This window comes from Schistocerca americana, chromosome 3, assembly GCF_021461395.2.
Source record: "Schistocerca americana isolate TAMUIC-IGC-003095 chromosome 3, iqSchAmer2.1, whole genome shotgun sequence".
Classification (NCBI taxonomy): Eukaryota; Metazoa; Arthropoda; class Insecta; order Orthoptera; family Acrididae; genus Schistocerca; species Schistocerca americana.
This window is the reverse complement of record NC_060121.1, coordinates 662,862,260-662,878,920: the sequence shown is the minus strand read 5'-3', so window position 1 is coordinate 662,878,920 and position 16,661 is coordinate 662,862,260.

The window sequence follows — 16,661 nt, the reverse complement described above, 5'->3', positions numbered from 1 at the left end:
TTAATCACAGACTTTAAAGTAAAAGACTGTGGTAATGAAGACAGGCAATAAACCATCTTGAAGTTAGTTCCAGAAGCAAATATTACTAAAGTTAGGCTTGAAATGTTCTTCTTAGTAAACAATTATTGTGCAGTCTCTTGAAATAGTGCAAGAGATGAGTCATTGTTTCCTAAAATGTGTCAGTTTGATTTCTTACTATGGTAAGGTTTAAAGGCTCCCACTGTTGAAGGTCAATCAATATACTCAAAGTTGCTATATAAAAGAAAATACCAACCGCTTATGCTTGAGATTTATGCTTCTTATGTGTGTTAAGAGATATAATGCCAGTTTGTGAGCACCCACCTGTCGTTTTCTTTTTTTTTTTTTTTTTTTTTTTTACTTTGTGCCTACTGAAAGTTGAAAGTAAAGTTAACAGAAGTATTATTATCCATTAAATCAGATACTTCTTATCTTTAAAGAACAGTGAGAATACGTTTGTAAGTGATATATTTAAGTTCATGCTATGTAGAAAGGTTTTTTTCATTTTGAAACTGGGTCCATGCCGTATTTCTAATTCAGATTTATGCTTCTTATGTGTGTTAAGAGATATAATGTCAGTTTATTAGCACCCATCTGATGTTTTTTTTTTGTGCCTACTGAAAGTAAAATTAACCGAAGTATTATTATCTATGAAATCAGTTACTTCTTTTCTTTAAAGAACAGTGATAATATGTTTGTAAGAGAAGTATATTTAAGTTCATTCTATGTAGAAAGTTTTTTCAGTTGGAAACTGAGTCCATGACCAATTTCTAATTCAGTATCGACTTGCAGTAATAGTATTAATGAAGTTACTCAGTTTGAGAAAGTTTTTAATATAGAAAAGTGCATCAGTGTTTGTTGTATCGCTGAGCATACGTTTGTTTTTACTAAGTCTGTTGGCACTCACTTCACCATTTTCGTATGCTTCTGACTGGGTTCACTGCACTTTTGTACCAGAAAAAGTATAGGCAGTGTCTTTGCAATAAAGTTCCGTATATCTTATTCTTTGAAAAGAGATGTTTCACGTTCCTCTGCCTAGTTAGGCTGGCGACCGTTTTCTTAATTACTTGAGCAGTTTGTATAGGTGAAACGTTAAATGGTATTTGTTGAACAATTACGTACTCCTGACTTTCACATCTGATAGGCGACCTCCTTTAGGCGCATCACGCTCAATACAACAAAATTCCTTTCAGAGGTTACATTGCACAGCTTCTATATACCATAATTGGTTAACAAAATAGTTTCAGAACCTAAATAAAGAGCAGTATGAGTGTTACATGTGGCTCATGCCGTGGCAGGACTATTAGTTCTGTTGGGACATGGTACGTGGTAAACCAAATTTGGTAACTGATAGCAAACACGTTATGGAAGCAGTGTAGTGTTATAAAGCGTTATAGTCTCCGTTGGTAGTGCTGAGCGCCGATTACGTCAGCGTTATCCCTCACACGTCTCCACCCACTGCAAAGACCAGCCTTGCCATCTAAATTTTTTTTGATCAGTTTCAGCAACAGTTTTTGAAGGAAGACGATGTGACGAAATAGCACACTACTTACACTAAAAATTGTTTTTAACGCTCCTGGTGTGCTGTTTCTTCGTATTGGACATCTTGTTATTTCACTCACCCTGCCGCCTCCCAGTGCAATCGGACTTCTTTTTTGAACCATCAATACTTGGTTCCTATAGTGACAGTGAAAGACTCGACATGACGAAAACTGAAGAAGTAGTAAGACTCATTCACACAATGAAAGTGAAGTGTAACACAAAATAAATATAAAAATATCTGCACTCGATTACGCCGTTCGATATCGTTATATCGATATATCCATGAAAACATACCGCCGATATATATATATATATAGCCATTTCTTGGATGAATATTGGTATAACGATGTATAGATATTTTATGTGTAGTCCTAGCGTAAGTTAGGACGCTACAGCTACAACAGACAGGAGGACGCCTCATCAGTTTTCAGAACGAAAAGTCCAGGCGTGTTTCAATTAGGTTCAAGTGGATCATCATTTTTAATCCCAACTACCAATCTCTGATTGATGGTTTAGCTGTTTGCCTATGTGAATTCCCGAAATGATTATCCCGGATAGTGTCGCTTTGGTGACAATTGTTTCATGCTTATTCATTAAATCTGAAGTCTCGCCGATTGTTGTATTCTAGATTTTTCCAGGCATCTTCGAGGTAACAGATGAAAATCCTTAAACCCCGTCCTTGACTGGATGTTGTTGTCTTCTTTGGAGGTGAATTAAGTTGGGCGGGTGTTTGGTTTAAAATTCGAGTCTGCCAGCCACCTCTTGGATTGTTGTGGGTCTCCATAACGCCTCTCTTGTGTTCTCGTTCGATACGGCCGCGGTGGGGTTTAAGGGCCTTGGTTTCTGTTCGTTGAGTTTTGAGGCCCTCGTAGCTTGGTGTTTCCATATTGACAGTGGTTTCGCAAAGGCGCTGTGCTATTTTGAACCGAACTTATTTTCCCCTCCCGTCTGTATTTATTAAAACTGCATCTGGACAAGTAATATGGAACCGACCGTTAACACGTGCCTTAGTGCTTTTTAGTTTTGCGGGTGTGAGGACCATACACCTTGCAGAAGACCAGTTTGATGGTGTGGAAGGACGCACGGATCTTCGACAAACGAGGAACGACCGCTCAGCAAACGACTCAAGAGTTATTTAAATGAGTTGTTAAGTACCTTCTGAGGGCTTCTCTCAAATCGTTGTTTTGTTCCTTAAATGATTAATACCTTAAGAATATTTCTATTTTTTTTTAAACTGAAAGACATTGTAACGGTTTGTTATGTATGATGGAATCACTGAAACTTTAACATCTTAAGGCAATTATAAGTAATTGGGAGCTCGTATTGAAACACCTTTTTAGTGTGTCTCTTAATTTCTGGTATTTATTAATCGTTCATACCTTTTCCCCCCATGAATCATGGACCTTGCCGTTGCTGGGGAGGCTTGCGTGCCTCAACGATACAGATAGCCGTACCGTACGTGCAACCACAACGGAGGGGTATCTGTTGAGAGGCCAGACAAACGTGTGATTCCACAAGAGGGGCAGCAGCCTTTTCAGTAGTTGCAGGGGCAACAGTTTGGATGATTGACTGATCTGGCCTTGTAACTCTAACCAAAACGGCCTTGCTGTTCTGGTACTACGAACGGCTGAAAGCAAGGGCAAACTACAGCCGTCATTTTTCCCGAGGGCATTCAGCTTTACTGTATGATTCAATGATGATGGCGTCCTCTTGGGTAAAATATTCCTGAAGTAAAGTAGTCCCCCATTCGTATCTCCGGGCGGGGACTACTCAGGAGAAGATCGTTATCAGGAGAAAGAAAACTGACATTCTACGGATCGGAGCGTGGTATGTCAGATCCCTTAATCGGGCAGGCAGGTTAGAAAATTTAAAAAGGGAAATGTATACGTTAAATTTAGATATAGTGGGAATTAGCGAAGTTCGGTGGCAGGAGGAACAAGACTTTTGGTCAGGTGAATACAGGGTTATAAATATAAAATCAAATAGGGGTAATGCAGGAGTAGGTTTAATAATGAATAAAAAAGATAGGAGTATGGGTAAGCTACTACAAACAGCATAGTGAACGCCTTATTGTGGCCAAGATAGACACGAAGCCCATGCCTACTACAGTAGTACAAGTTTATATGCCAACTAGCTCTGCAGATGATGAAGAAATTGATGAAATGTATGAATAGATAAAAGAAATTATTCAGATAGTGAAGAGAGACGAATTTTAGCCATGGGTGACTGGAATTCGATAGTAGGAAAAGGGAGAGAAGGAAACATAGTAGGTGAATATGGATTGGGGCTAAGAAATGAATGAGGAAGCCGCCTGGTAGAATCTTGCGCAGAGCATACCATAATCATAGCTAACACTTGGTTAAAGAATCATGAAAGAAGGTTGTATTCATTGAAGAACCCAAAAGATACTAAAAGGTTTCAGACAGATTTTACAACGGTAAGACAGAGATTTAGGAACCAGGTTTTAAAGTGTGAGACATTTCCAGGGGAAGATGTGGACTCTGACCACAATCTATTAGTTATGAACTGTACATTAAAACTGAAGAAACTGCTAAAAGGTGGGAATTTAAGGAAATGGGACCGGGATAAACTGAAAGAACCAGAGGTTGTACAGAATTTCAAGGAGAGCATAAGCGAACAATTGACAGGAATGGGGGAGAAAAAGTAGAAGAAGAATGGGTAGCATTGACGGGTGAAATAGTGACGGTTGCAGAGGATCAAGTAGGTAAAAAGACAAGGGCTAGTAGAAATCCTTCGATAACAGAAGAGATAACGAATTTACTTGTTGAAAGGAGAAAATACAAAAATGCAGTAAATGAAGCAGGCAAACAAGAATACAAACGTCTCAAAAATGAGATCGACAGGAAGTGCAAAATGGGTAAGCAGGGATGGCTAGATGACAAATATAAGGATGTAGAGGCTTATCTCACTAGGGGTAAGGTAGATACTGCCTACAGGAAAATTAAAGATACCTTTGGAGAAAAGAGAACCACCTGTATGAATATCAAGAGCTCAGATGGAAACCCAGTTCTAAGCAAAGAAGGGAAAGCAGAAAGGTGGAAGGAGTATATCGAGGGTTTATACAAGGGCGATGTACTTGAGGACAATATTATGGAAATGGAAGAGGATGCAGATGAAGATGAAATGGGAGATACGATACTGCGTGAAGAGTTTGACAGAGCACTGAAAGACCTGAGTCGAAACAAGGCCCCGGGAGTAGACAACATTCCATTGGAACTACTGATGGCCTTGGGAGAGCCAGTCCTGACAAAACTCTACCATCTGGTGAGCAAGATGTATGAGACAGGCGAAATACCCTCAGACTTCAAGAAGAATGTAATAATTCCAATCCCAAAGAAAGCAGGTGTTGACAGATGTGAAAATTACCGAACTATCAGTTTAATAAGTCACAGCTGCAAAATACTAACACGAATTCTTTACAGACGAATGGAAAAACTGGTAGAAGGCGACCTCAGGTAGATCAGTTTGGATTCCGTAGAAATGTTGGAACACGTGAGGCAATACTGACCCTAAGACTTATCTTAGAAGAAAGATTAAGGAAAGTCAAACATACGTTTCTAGCATTTGCAGACTAAGAGAAAGCTTTTGACAATGTTGACTGGAATACTCTCTTTCAAATTCTGAAGGTGGCAGGAGTAAAATACCGAGAGTGAAAGGCTGTTGACAATTTGTACAGAAACCAGATGGCAGTTATACGAGCCGAAGGACATGAAAGAGAAGCAGTGGTTGGGAAGGGAGTGAGACAGGGTTGCAGCCTCTCCCCGATGTTCAATCTGTATATTGAGCAAGCAATAAAGGAAACAAAAGAAAAGTTCAGAGTAGGTATTAAAATCCATGGAGAAGTTCTAAAAACTTTGAGGTTCGCCGATGACATTGCAATTCTGTCAGAGACAGCAAAGGACTTGGAAGAGCAGTTGAACGGAAGGGACAGTGTTTTGAAAGGAGGATTTAAGATGAAGATCAACAAAAGCAAAACTAGGATAACGAAATGTAGTCGAATTAAGCCGGGTGATGCTGAGGGAATTAGATTAGGAAATGAGACACTTAAAGTAGTAAAGGAGTTTTGTTATTTGGGGAGCAAAATAACTGATGATGGTCGAAATAGAGAGGATATAAAATTTAGACTGGCAATGGCAAGAAGAGCGTTTCTGAAGAAGAAAAATTTGTTAACATCGAGTATGGATTTAAATGTGACGAAGTCGTTTCTGAAAATATTTGTATGGAGTGTAGCCATGTATGGAAGTGAAACATGGACGATAAATAGTTTGGACAAGAAGAGAATAGAAGCTTTCGAAATGTGGTGCTACAGAAGAATGCTGAAGATTAGATGGGTAGATCACATAACTAATGAGGAGGTATTGAATAGAATTGGGTAGAAGAGGAGTTTGTGGCACAACTTGACCAGAAGAAGGGATCGGTTGGTAGGACATGTTCTGAGGCATCAAGGGATCACCAATTTAGTATTGGAATGCAGCGTGGATGGTAAAAATCGTAGAGGGAGATGAAGAGATGAATACACTAAGCAGATTCAGAAGGATGTAGGTTGCAGTAGGTACTGGAAGATGAAGAAGCTTGCACAGGATAGTGTATCATGGAGAGCTGCATCAAACCTGTCTCAGGACTGAAGACCACAACTACAATACCTTTTATTAAAAAAATGTTGCCGTTGCTTGTTTAATTGAGAGAAAAATGTAAGGTTTTACTAAACATTCTGGACTCATTGGGAGTTTAATATTTTATAGGGCTTGATACATATCTGCAAAGTTGAGATAAAGACAGATTTTTCAGGAATCTCTTAAACTGCTTTTTTTCACTCCTAAGTGGTAAACACACCATTTAAGAAATGGGCTGCTCTAACCCTTTATCAAGCGCTTGAGTAGGCCTGTAGTTTACGATATGTGTTTTGTATTTAAATCTTTTTGTCTGTGTTATTATACATCTTAAAATACCGGAAATGTTTCTTTATTGAAAAACTTTTCGTACTTGTTTAAACAAAGTGTGTGAACTAAATGGTGAACTGTGTCTCCCTGACCCTTGCCTAGCCGTTCCGCTTTCTATTGGCCTCTTTTCTAAAACTGTAATTACGTTTTGGTTGGCCATGTCAGTGGTTACCCCGAGAGTGGTTTTTATTGCTGAGGGGGAAGGGGGGGGGGAACTTTTAAGCATCTTTCACCTTGGTTTTTTATTAGTGATATAATATTTAAGATAAATTATTGTTACTTATACACTTGTGATTTTCAGGCCACAGTTCAGCGTAGAGGCTCGCCGTTGGCTAGGGCTAAACTTGTTAAAGAAAGGGTTGATCGGCTACGAAGGTTAGATTCGCTCTCAAGTTGGCGAGGGCAGCGTTTCCGATCTCACTGCGTGGGTGAGGGCGGCGTTGGATAATACCCTCGTCACTGTGGCAACTGACGGGGAGGTTTGATTTTCTTGACAGCGATCTTCCCGCACCTAAGTAAATTGCTCGTCTTCAGGCACAAGATCGGGTTAGTATTCCTGGTCATCTTAAAACTGATGCCGACCAAATGAGATATATTCAACAGCCAAAGGGTGAGGTTGCTAATGTGCAAATTGCTGTAAATCAGTTTGCTTTAGAGGATGTAGTAAGTCTGAGTGGGGAACAGGTTTATGACACCCAAGTTGGTCTGAATAATTCTGGTCATATGCATACTTCTCTTCAGCGTTTTGCTATGAGTTATTTCAACAATCTACCATAAACTGTGGGAATTTTATTGAGAGAAACTGACGAGTTGTCCATTGAATCTATGAGTGACATCGAGGCGGTTTTATGGCTTTCGGTTAAATTTGAGCGTCATGTTGACTCACTGAATTTGCCGCATGATCGGTTTCTTCCCTCACTTTACCCGTTAACAAGGGGGGCGGGGAGGCAGTGAGTCGTTTATTTGCTGGCATTTTGTTGAAAGAGTTACGTCAGTCTCAAACTGTTCCCCCGTTTGAGCAATGACTTGCAGTGTAAGCATAATTGGCGCGTGCAGCCAAGTAATGAGCCCTTAAGTAAATGTATTGAGCGGATCCGAACAGGTGTTTTGGCTTTAGAATTGTAAGTTCCTGAGGTCAAATTTTCGTCAACAGAGTGGAGGGAATGAGACTCGAAGGTCGATGTCTCATAACCTCTCCTTGTAAACCCTCCGCCTTTAATCAATCAAGTGCTTTGGTTTCCACATTGAGGGACTTCGTTATGCTGATAAATCAGCGTTTTCAGTCACCTTTTGGTTATTTGGAAGCTAGTTCCTGTTCGGTGGAACATAAGTTCGATAGTGTCCCGCGACAACGACCTAAGGTTTGTTGTCGTTACCGAAAGGTAGGACATTTTGTTCGTGAGTGTGCGGTTCATCAAAAACGGCAGATAGACAGTCGACAGTGTCGGAAGTCGGGGAAGGAGTCCATGCCTTTCTTTCCTAGACATTGTTGTCGAAGTAGCGGCGTAGTAGGTGAGGCTTTACCCATCGTGTGTGCGCAGTTGAGTCATGAACCAGTTTGCGCCTTTGTTTATTTCAGGAACTCAGTATCGCTGCTCGACTGTCATTGGTACGTGGAGTACTGACCTTTATAAAAATTTGCTCCCTTATAAACTTCTTCACGAAGTGTCGGCAAGTTCTTGGTTAATTTGAGAACTGCGAAGTTTGCCTGGCGGGTTAAGTTGTTAGTGTTTAAGAATTTGTCCGTTAATTTTATCCTAGGCTGTGATTTTGTATACCGCACGGGACTAATATTTGATGGTCAACAACGAACTATTTATTTTAAATTTTATCCTGTAGAGTGAATCGGTTTATGCTCGCGTAAATATTCGCTGAAGGTGCGTTCTGTTTTGCCTGCTACTGCATGTTATGAACTGTGATTTGGAGCCAAGGTAAAGGGATCAGTTGCCCGGAAACCGTCACCAAGAGGCTTGGTATGACTATCAAGGTCTAGTATAAAACCCTATTGACTCACGAAGATCCTGTTCGTCAGTTGCCCTACAGGCTATACCCACCCCAGGCGAAATGCCTAAGTGTCTTGATAGACAGCTTGTTGCATGAAGGAGTCATAATACCATCTATCTCCCCATATGTGTCACGAATGTTCCTGGTTCTTAGGTAATAAGGTGACGTTCCGACCAGTGGTTGACGACAGGTTGGTGAACAAAAAGGTTATTTTGGAATCTGTGCCTTTACCTGATATTCCTCGTTCTTGCACATTATTATTTGTGGCCAAGTATTTCACCGTTTTCTGGATGTGAACCATATTTCAAATTTGCACTGTCAGTAATTACAGTGGGTTGAGTGTCTGGTGCCAGCAGGAAAGACGCCTAAGAAGTCAATCTGCGAGATAGAGTGAACAAGTGCGAGTTGGGACTGCGACTTCTCCGATGGCACGAGTCGGGGAGTGAGGAAATTATTTTCAAATTAGTACTGCGTAGCACGAGATAAATTCAGAACATCAGAGTCTGACAAGTGAAAATGTGAAAAGTGTGTATTTCCATTTAAGCGGAGTGGACTTAAGATCGATATAGGAACGCGTTTCAAGAACTGAATGTATAACAAACCCAACATTAATTATAAACACTTTAATTGAAAAATTCTTTTTCCAACATAGCATGTTTAAAAGCTTATTCTTGAGATTGGAAGTAGTATATTGAGAGGTCAGATGTTACATGTGAGTACATTTGTAGAAGTTGTGGCGATGTCCGAAAATGCAACCTTCCAACAACCCGAAGAAAAAACAATACCATAGCAAACAACAGTTAAAGTAAATGAACAGAAAATAAAAGCGTCAAAAGCACTGGGCACCTTAAAATTAAATTATTGTTCGTTCCTGCTGAGAACGTCGATGAAGTTTCCATTTTTGCATGTTCTTCATAACCGTTAAGGAAATCTGCAGATGCGCGTTGATGTGACCTTCTTTCTTCACTTTGCTGTTTTACTATTGTCACATGATTGTTTGTAGTACTGTTCATTCTACATCTGTTCATCAATTAGATTAAGAAATGAGACACTTAAAGTAGTAAAGGAGTTTTACTATTTGGGGAGCAAAATAACTGATGATCGTCGAAGTGGAGAGGACATAAAATGTAGACTGGCAATGGCAAGGAAGGCGTTTCTGAAGAAGAGAAACTTGTTAACATCGAGTATAGATTTAGGTGTCAGGAAGTTGTTTCTGAAAGTATTTGTATGGAGTGTAGCCAGGTATGGAAGTGAAACATGGACGATAAATAGTTTGGACAAGAAGAGAATCGAAGCTTTCGAAATGTGGTGCTACAGAAGAATGCTGAAGATTAGATGGGTAGATCACATAACTAATGAGGAGGTATTGAATAGAATTGGGGAGAAGAGGAGTTTGTGGCACAACTTGACAAGAAGAAGGGACCGGTTGGTAGGACATGTTCTGATGCATCAAGGAATCACAAATTTAACATTGGAGGGCAGCGTGGAGGGTAAAAATCGTAGAGGGAGACGAAGAGATGAATACACTAAGCAGATTCAGAAGGATGTAGGTTGCAGTAAGTACTGGGAGATGAAGAAGCTTTCACAGGATAGAGTAGCATGGAGGGCTGCATCAAACCAGTCTCAGGACTGAAGAGAACGACAACAACAACAACAACAGTGACTGGCTGCTGTTTCATCCTCTGCGTAAAGCGATATAAGACAGTAACACCCACGAAAAATGTGGCAATATTCCGTTTCTCGACAGTTAATACAAACTTCCAAGCTTTTGGTTGACGCAAGTATACAGTTGTCCTAATGGGAGACATCAGACTATATTGCTGTTCTCCACTCTGACAAATTAATGTCAGTACTGCAGAGAGAACTCAAGTCTAGCAAATGGTAATCGGGTGAACTGTCTGCTTAGCTGCGAACCTGTCCCACTCGATTCAAAATTTTAATTTCATATCAAGACCAGAACCCAAACGCTCTTTAGCTTTAAAATTCATCGATGACATTCTTGAAGATTATTCCTATAGTTTTACAATATTTTCAATGGCGTTTGCTTTGTGAAATGGTCTAGCGCATGCTAAATCGAACACATTGTCTTGTGTGTTACTACATTGTCTACAACAATGTAAATGTTGTGTCAGTAAGAAATGATATTAGCGAAGTGATAGAAAGAAGTGAAAGTTTTTATTGATGTTCCTCAAACGATGGACTGTAGTCATTGTGACCACAACCGCAGCCTGAAAATTCCCCGCGTTTGGCTGATTATGGAACAGCTATTAGAACCGACGCCATCGTAAAGGCGATTACGAAGGGGCAGCACACACTCGACCTACCTCTGACTTAAGTTCACTGTAGTGCGAACAGCAGCTAATCACTCTGGTTCACCGTCGAAATTATTTCTGATGCTACGACAGCACTGCCTTGATTACTGAACATGTGAAACAAATCTGTTCTGCCTGTTGGACTACATTATTTTCCAACGCCTCATTGTTTGGGAAGCTGTTATAGAGAGAGAAAATTAAGCAAGAGAGTTTAAAAATTTCTTTTGCATATGTGTTCACAACAATACTCCTAGAGACCAATAAACAGTAAATCCAATACTTTCTAATAAGTATGACGTACTGTATTTACATTTTAGGAATACATTGAAGGCTACTTAAAATCTGTTTGTTTGTATGTATTTGACCGAAATGAACACCAAAGCAGGATTATCTATATCATCTCAAAGAGAATATGTTCATGGGAGAACTGTTTCACTCAATCGAGATTAGATACCGGAACATGAGGAAATGCTATATTATCTACATTGTTTATGATGTTATAGTACAGTGTATGCTTTCTATCCAGCACTAAATTAAGTTACTGCTGAAGTACAACATTTCCTACTGCCCATACGATACCTATTTCTTTGCATAACCCCTTCATATAGTGCCTCATGAGCCAGAGTTTCGTAATTCAGTTTAGGCCTAAGGGTAGAAATGTACATTTGAAGTTTTACATAGCTTCAAATTTTCACATGTAATTTACATTCAACGCTGATTCCAGAACGTCTATGGTAGAAGAGTTTTTATAATAGATGAACAGTTTCTATGTGTGGGACACTCTGTCATTTACAGAATTGCCTTGTGTCTGCCATCTGACCTGCAAGTGAGCAGACACGGTACTTTCATAAACTGTCATTAAACAATGAGTTGTCCTCCGACTTTTAACTTTTCCTAAATTGTGACTCCTTTCTTTTTATCGTTAACTCAAATCGCTTCCTAAAATGTCTTTCATTAAATATGTGCTTCAATCAGACTACTTCATCCACCAACGTCAGCCGCATTATTTTTTCTCTTTTAATTGGTCCATCTGAATTATTTTTCGTATCATTATTTACTTTTATCTCCTTCATGGAAGACAAATATATGGTGTATCCTCTGTTATATTCAATCTCGAGTTTGGATGAGTCAACAGATCGACAGATGGACGGAATTTGAAATGCATATAACAAAATACGCATTAAAAAACGCTTTGGCCTACGCAATAGACGAATGGGTTATAAATCTAGAAAAATATAGTTTGGAAGTGAAGCGCAATAGGGTATCAACAGCTCATAGTTCCTTTTCTGTTTGCTTAATGCATTGCCATGAAGTATAAAATTACGATAACAACCCTCAATCATAACAATCTGTTATTTATGGCCGAGAACGTCTGCTCATACGGATAGTTAATGTATTATCTTTGGATGAAGGATGATCGTCAGAAACCCTAAACCTCTTAAAGAGCGGAAGGAGTTCAGGCAACGAAGAATTAAAGATTTCAGCGAAATCCAGGGCAGATCTATGACAGAACTGGGACATAAGAAAATCCGTCTGGTTGATAAACAACGATAATATAGTAATAACAACCTGATATACCTGGACGTTTTAAATGATTGAAGTAACGCTCACAATCGGGAAAGGTGGAGGTAAGTTCTTATGGCAACATGTGGAATCAACGACCCTTAAGTAATGATGATAACTAAATGTCAACGTTTGTTGCCGACCTACGACTGTAGCTTGATCATCACTTAAAGATAGAAACTGTGTTCAAGGAGAAGCAAAACAGCTGATCTCGAGCATAAAGTTCTAAGTTAACGACAAACTCGGTGTATGCGGAAGCAAGTGATTTCTGAGCGCTTGTTGTACCTAAACGTTGCTCTCGAAGGAGAATGATCCGGAGATTTGTACGACACCGATGTCGTAGTCAGTGGTAACGGAGTCGTAATCCTGGTGGTAATATCCGTCGGCAGCATCTTACACAGTTCCGCCGCTTTCGCGGATGGACGATCCGGCCATGAGGGACACGAAGTTGACGAAGGCGCCCTCGATACAGTGGGCCGCCGTCAGCGCCCAGTCGGAGCTGATGATGGAGGCGCCGCAGCTGTGGGAGCCCAGCTTCTGCAGCGACAGCTGCCAGGGGTACTGCGATATCTCTACGGCCTCGCCGCCCACGATGCGGCCATCGAGGCGCGGTCTGGGCAAGTGGGACCTTGTGGAGGGCGCAGCGCTGCAGAGCGCCACCAGCAGGCACAGGACGACGGCTGTCTGCATGGTTCTGGCCGGCGGATGCACGCAGCCGCCTGTGCGCGGGTTTTATAACGGTGTTATGAAGTACGTACAGCTCTCCACTTTAATGACCACTTGACAATCTGACACTCACGGCCTCTCAAGTACTCACAAAGAGGTCAGTGTATGAATGTTTGACGCTATGACTCTTGATTACTAAGACCACAATTGAGACCGTTTATATCATATCAATTCGTCATAACAGACTGCTCAACAGCTACACTGATACATCAGTGAGAGACTAGTGAATGACTTATGTACCAGGGTAAGGTGAAACATCCCTGGGCGAGGGTTAAGGGTAAAAATATTTATGTTCACTGTGAGCGAAGAATAAACGTTTTAAAAATTTCGCTGCACATTCAATAATGAAATTAATTTATTGAATGAACTTGTTACTTCCCTCAAAATTTTTTCATTCATATTCAAATCGAGCAAAAATGCCGACGTAAACAGGAAGACTGTAGAGTCTTTAACCATCACCACCAAAGCAAAAGTATTAGTGAACAGGAGAGCGACTATCTAGAGTACGGACTACAGATCATATGACAAAGGACAGACCCTTTAAGCAAGCGTAAAACTCATTACAGTTAATGGATTGGAATTAGGAACGCTGTCGAAAGGGAGAAAATAACTGTTTGACAACAAAATATAACAACTGTCTTAATGAAATATACTTTCGACATCCAAAACATCCTTAGCCATAATTAGTGGCCAGGAGATATTTTACTATTCATTGCCAGAAAATCTCTAGATAGTGGTTACAGGTCTTCAATTTATTCCCAATACAGACCACATTGTGTTGACACAATTAACCTCATGTGATTCTGCAAGTGCAGGAGGCTGCTTTATTTTGTTGTACTTAACTTTAAAATAATCTTGGAGGCTATCAGCTTTGCGAATTGGGTTTTATGTGCTGGACACGGTAACCTAAGGTTGAAAAAGTACATTCCAAGCGATCACCTTATTGATTTATTACGAAAAAGGAAAACCACATAGATGATAGACATTCTTCACATTTTCTGCAGATTTTACGATAGATCAAAAACACACGTGTTATCAACCCTTTCAGCAATCACAAGTAAACAGTTCGAAATAATTAAACAAAGTTACCACGGCAAAAGTTTTTCAAAGTGTTTTTAATTCTCTTGTTATCACCGCATTAATCGCTATTAACTTAACATTAAATGTTGCAATTTAATTCTACATTTGTGGAGTGTGTAAGGTAAATCCTGTCACTAATGCAGAAAAAGAGGACTTTGCACAGCACACGCCGTGAAAAGGTACGGCATCTGCAGTGTGCACAGCATTTTGACCTGTTCTTCTGGACATGGCAGTCAAGTCTGGCAGTCGAGCTAAACAAAAATGTAACCACACTTCCAGTAACAAACAAAGTTGACACTGGTTTATGAGGTATAATGCGAAATACACTAAAGTTTGAAACTTTTAAATAAGTTGTAAAGTTAATGTACATTTAAGTATTAAGTTAGGTATGTCTGTACAGATGTATGAAGTTACTGAAGCATGTTGAAACATTTATAATTAGAAAAAGATATATCCTTAACATCATTTTGGTGAGAGATTCTGCGCAACTGCGGAATCCAAAGTTTACAATCAGTCGTGACTGCATGGTGGTCAGCATAAAATGAAGAAGCGAGCTGTGCAAGTGCGACGTATACTGTACATGCTACTGGACGGCAGAAAAGGTTCAATTGCGAACGCACACGAGAAAAAAATAAAAACTGAAGGTACCGTATATGAAAACTCTGGACTGAAGAGGATATGACAGAAGTACTTACCTTAACACTTCGCCACGAAGCCACTTCCGTTCTGTAACCAAAATCAATGATACGTTCACACCTCCACTCGTCTCCACGTAGTGTAGGCCAGTAACGGTAACTTCATAGTGACGCGATACCGATCCTTTGGGAGGAAGAATGGGATAATCACGCTCATGCACCTTTCATATAAAACCATTAGGTATTCGCGCAAGATGATTTCGGAACATAATGATGTAGTCGGCGTTATCGAGTTCGAATTAGAATATACATCGTTTGCAGGAAGAGTCTTAAATACGTCAAAGTACTGTAGCCTCAGCACTCCCAGTAAGGTAATGTAAATGACAGTACGTGATGCATTTAAATTCATGAAGACGAGTGGCAATTACTCTCTGACTTCCGTCAGATAATATTTGTATTAACTGAGGATGTCATCAGCGGTACGTGGAACAGTAGCAGTGAAATCTGGTTTCGCCGTAGAGAGAGGATCAAGTTATGGTTGTGTAGGAGGACATAATCATTTACTGTTAGTGGCATTAAACACAGATATCTTTATTTTCCTATGAACCAATTAATTACACACTGACTTAAAAAGATCAGATGAAAACAATACGGCTGAAGGCCTAGTTAAGAAACCTTGCAATATCTCATGGGCTGGAGGCCCAAACCCACACCAAAAACAAAAGCCGCTGAATACCTGAACACAAGTTATAAAAAATTGCTTTAAAGAATATACGCGGCTGAAGACATTATTTTAAAAAAATATTTCACTTAAATACTCTGCTGAAGGCCACACACAAGACATTGAACAACTCAGGGCTTAGGTCCTGGATAACAAGAATTTCAGATAGAGCAAATGAAAAAAAATAGTTTTAAAGAAATCAATTCTCAAAATTTTAATTTAAGACAACTGAAGGCCTTATTTAAAATTAAAACAAACTAAAGTAATAGAAGGGTGAAGGCGTTGCATAGTACATCAGACTAAAATGAAAATCACAATCTAAAATCAACAGAACGGAGGTGCTCAGAAGTGTTCCAAGGGTCACCCTGAGGAGGTACCTCTAAAGTAAGGTGGGGTGAGACAGGCAGCCAAGAGAAAGGTTAAAAAATCGGATGGCAACCCGACCCAGGGCCGTCTGAAGGACCGACCAACAACCTGATCAGTTCCCTTCCATCCGATCAACGGTACGACAACAGAAAATATGAGCTGAGGACAAAGATACGAGCAGCACTACGTCTTCCAAATTGGCACAATAACCGCTCTTAAGAAATAACTGGAGGGTCCTATGCCAGGGTGAACCAACTACTAATTTAGACATGTTAGGCTAGCTATTGATAATGGTGCAGAAAATTATAAAGATTTATATGGCAAAACGAACCAGGACTCTTGAGGGACACTGAGCGATTTTTTTTATGTTGGCACTTCTGGAGTGTCTCAGATCTACATTTATCTCTGGTGCCAGAGTGAACTAAATCCAGTAACAAGATGGGAGACGAAGTTGCATACAGGGGTTAAGAAGAGTCAAATGACAGTAATCTTGACACTGAGTGTGGATCAGCGATGAATATGTGCCATCCTCACGTCAATCAAGTAGTGAAGGTATGTTTTATACTTAAAACTGCATAAATTTGGCTAAGAATGGTGTACAACATTACTTCGTTGCATGCGAGTATTGAAGGCTACTGTCATATGCAAAAGTGAACTAACTACATGATGATGTGCTGTACTACCATCTAGGGAGTAAACTGTGAACTACGTAGTGGAATACTCACAACTACCG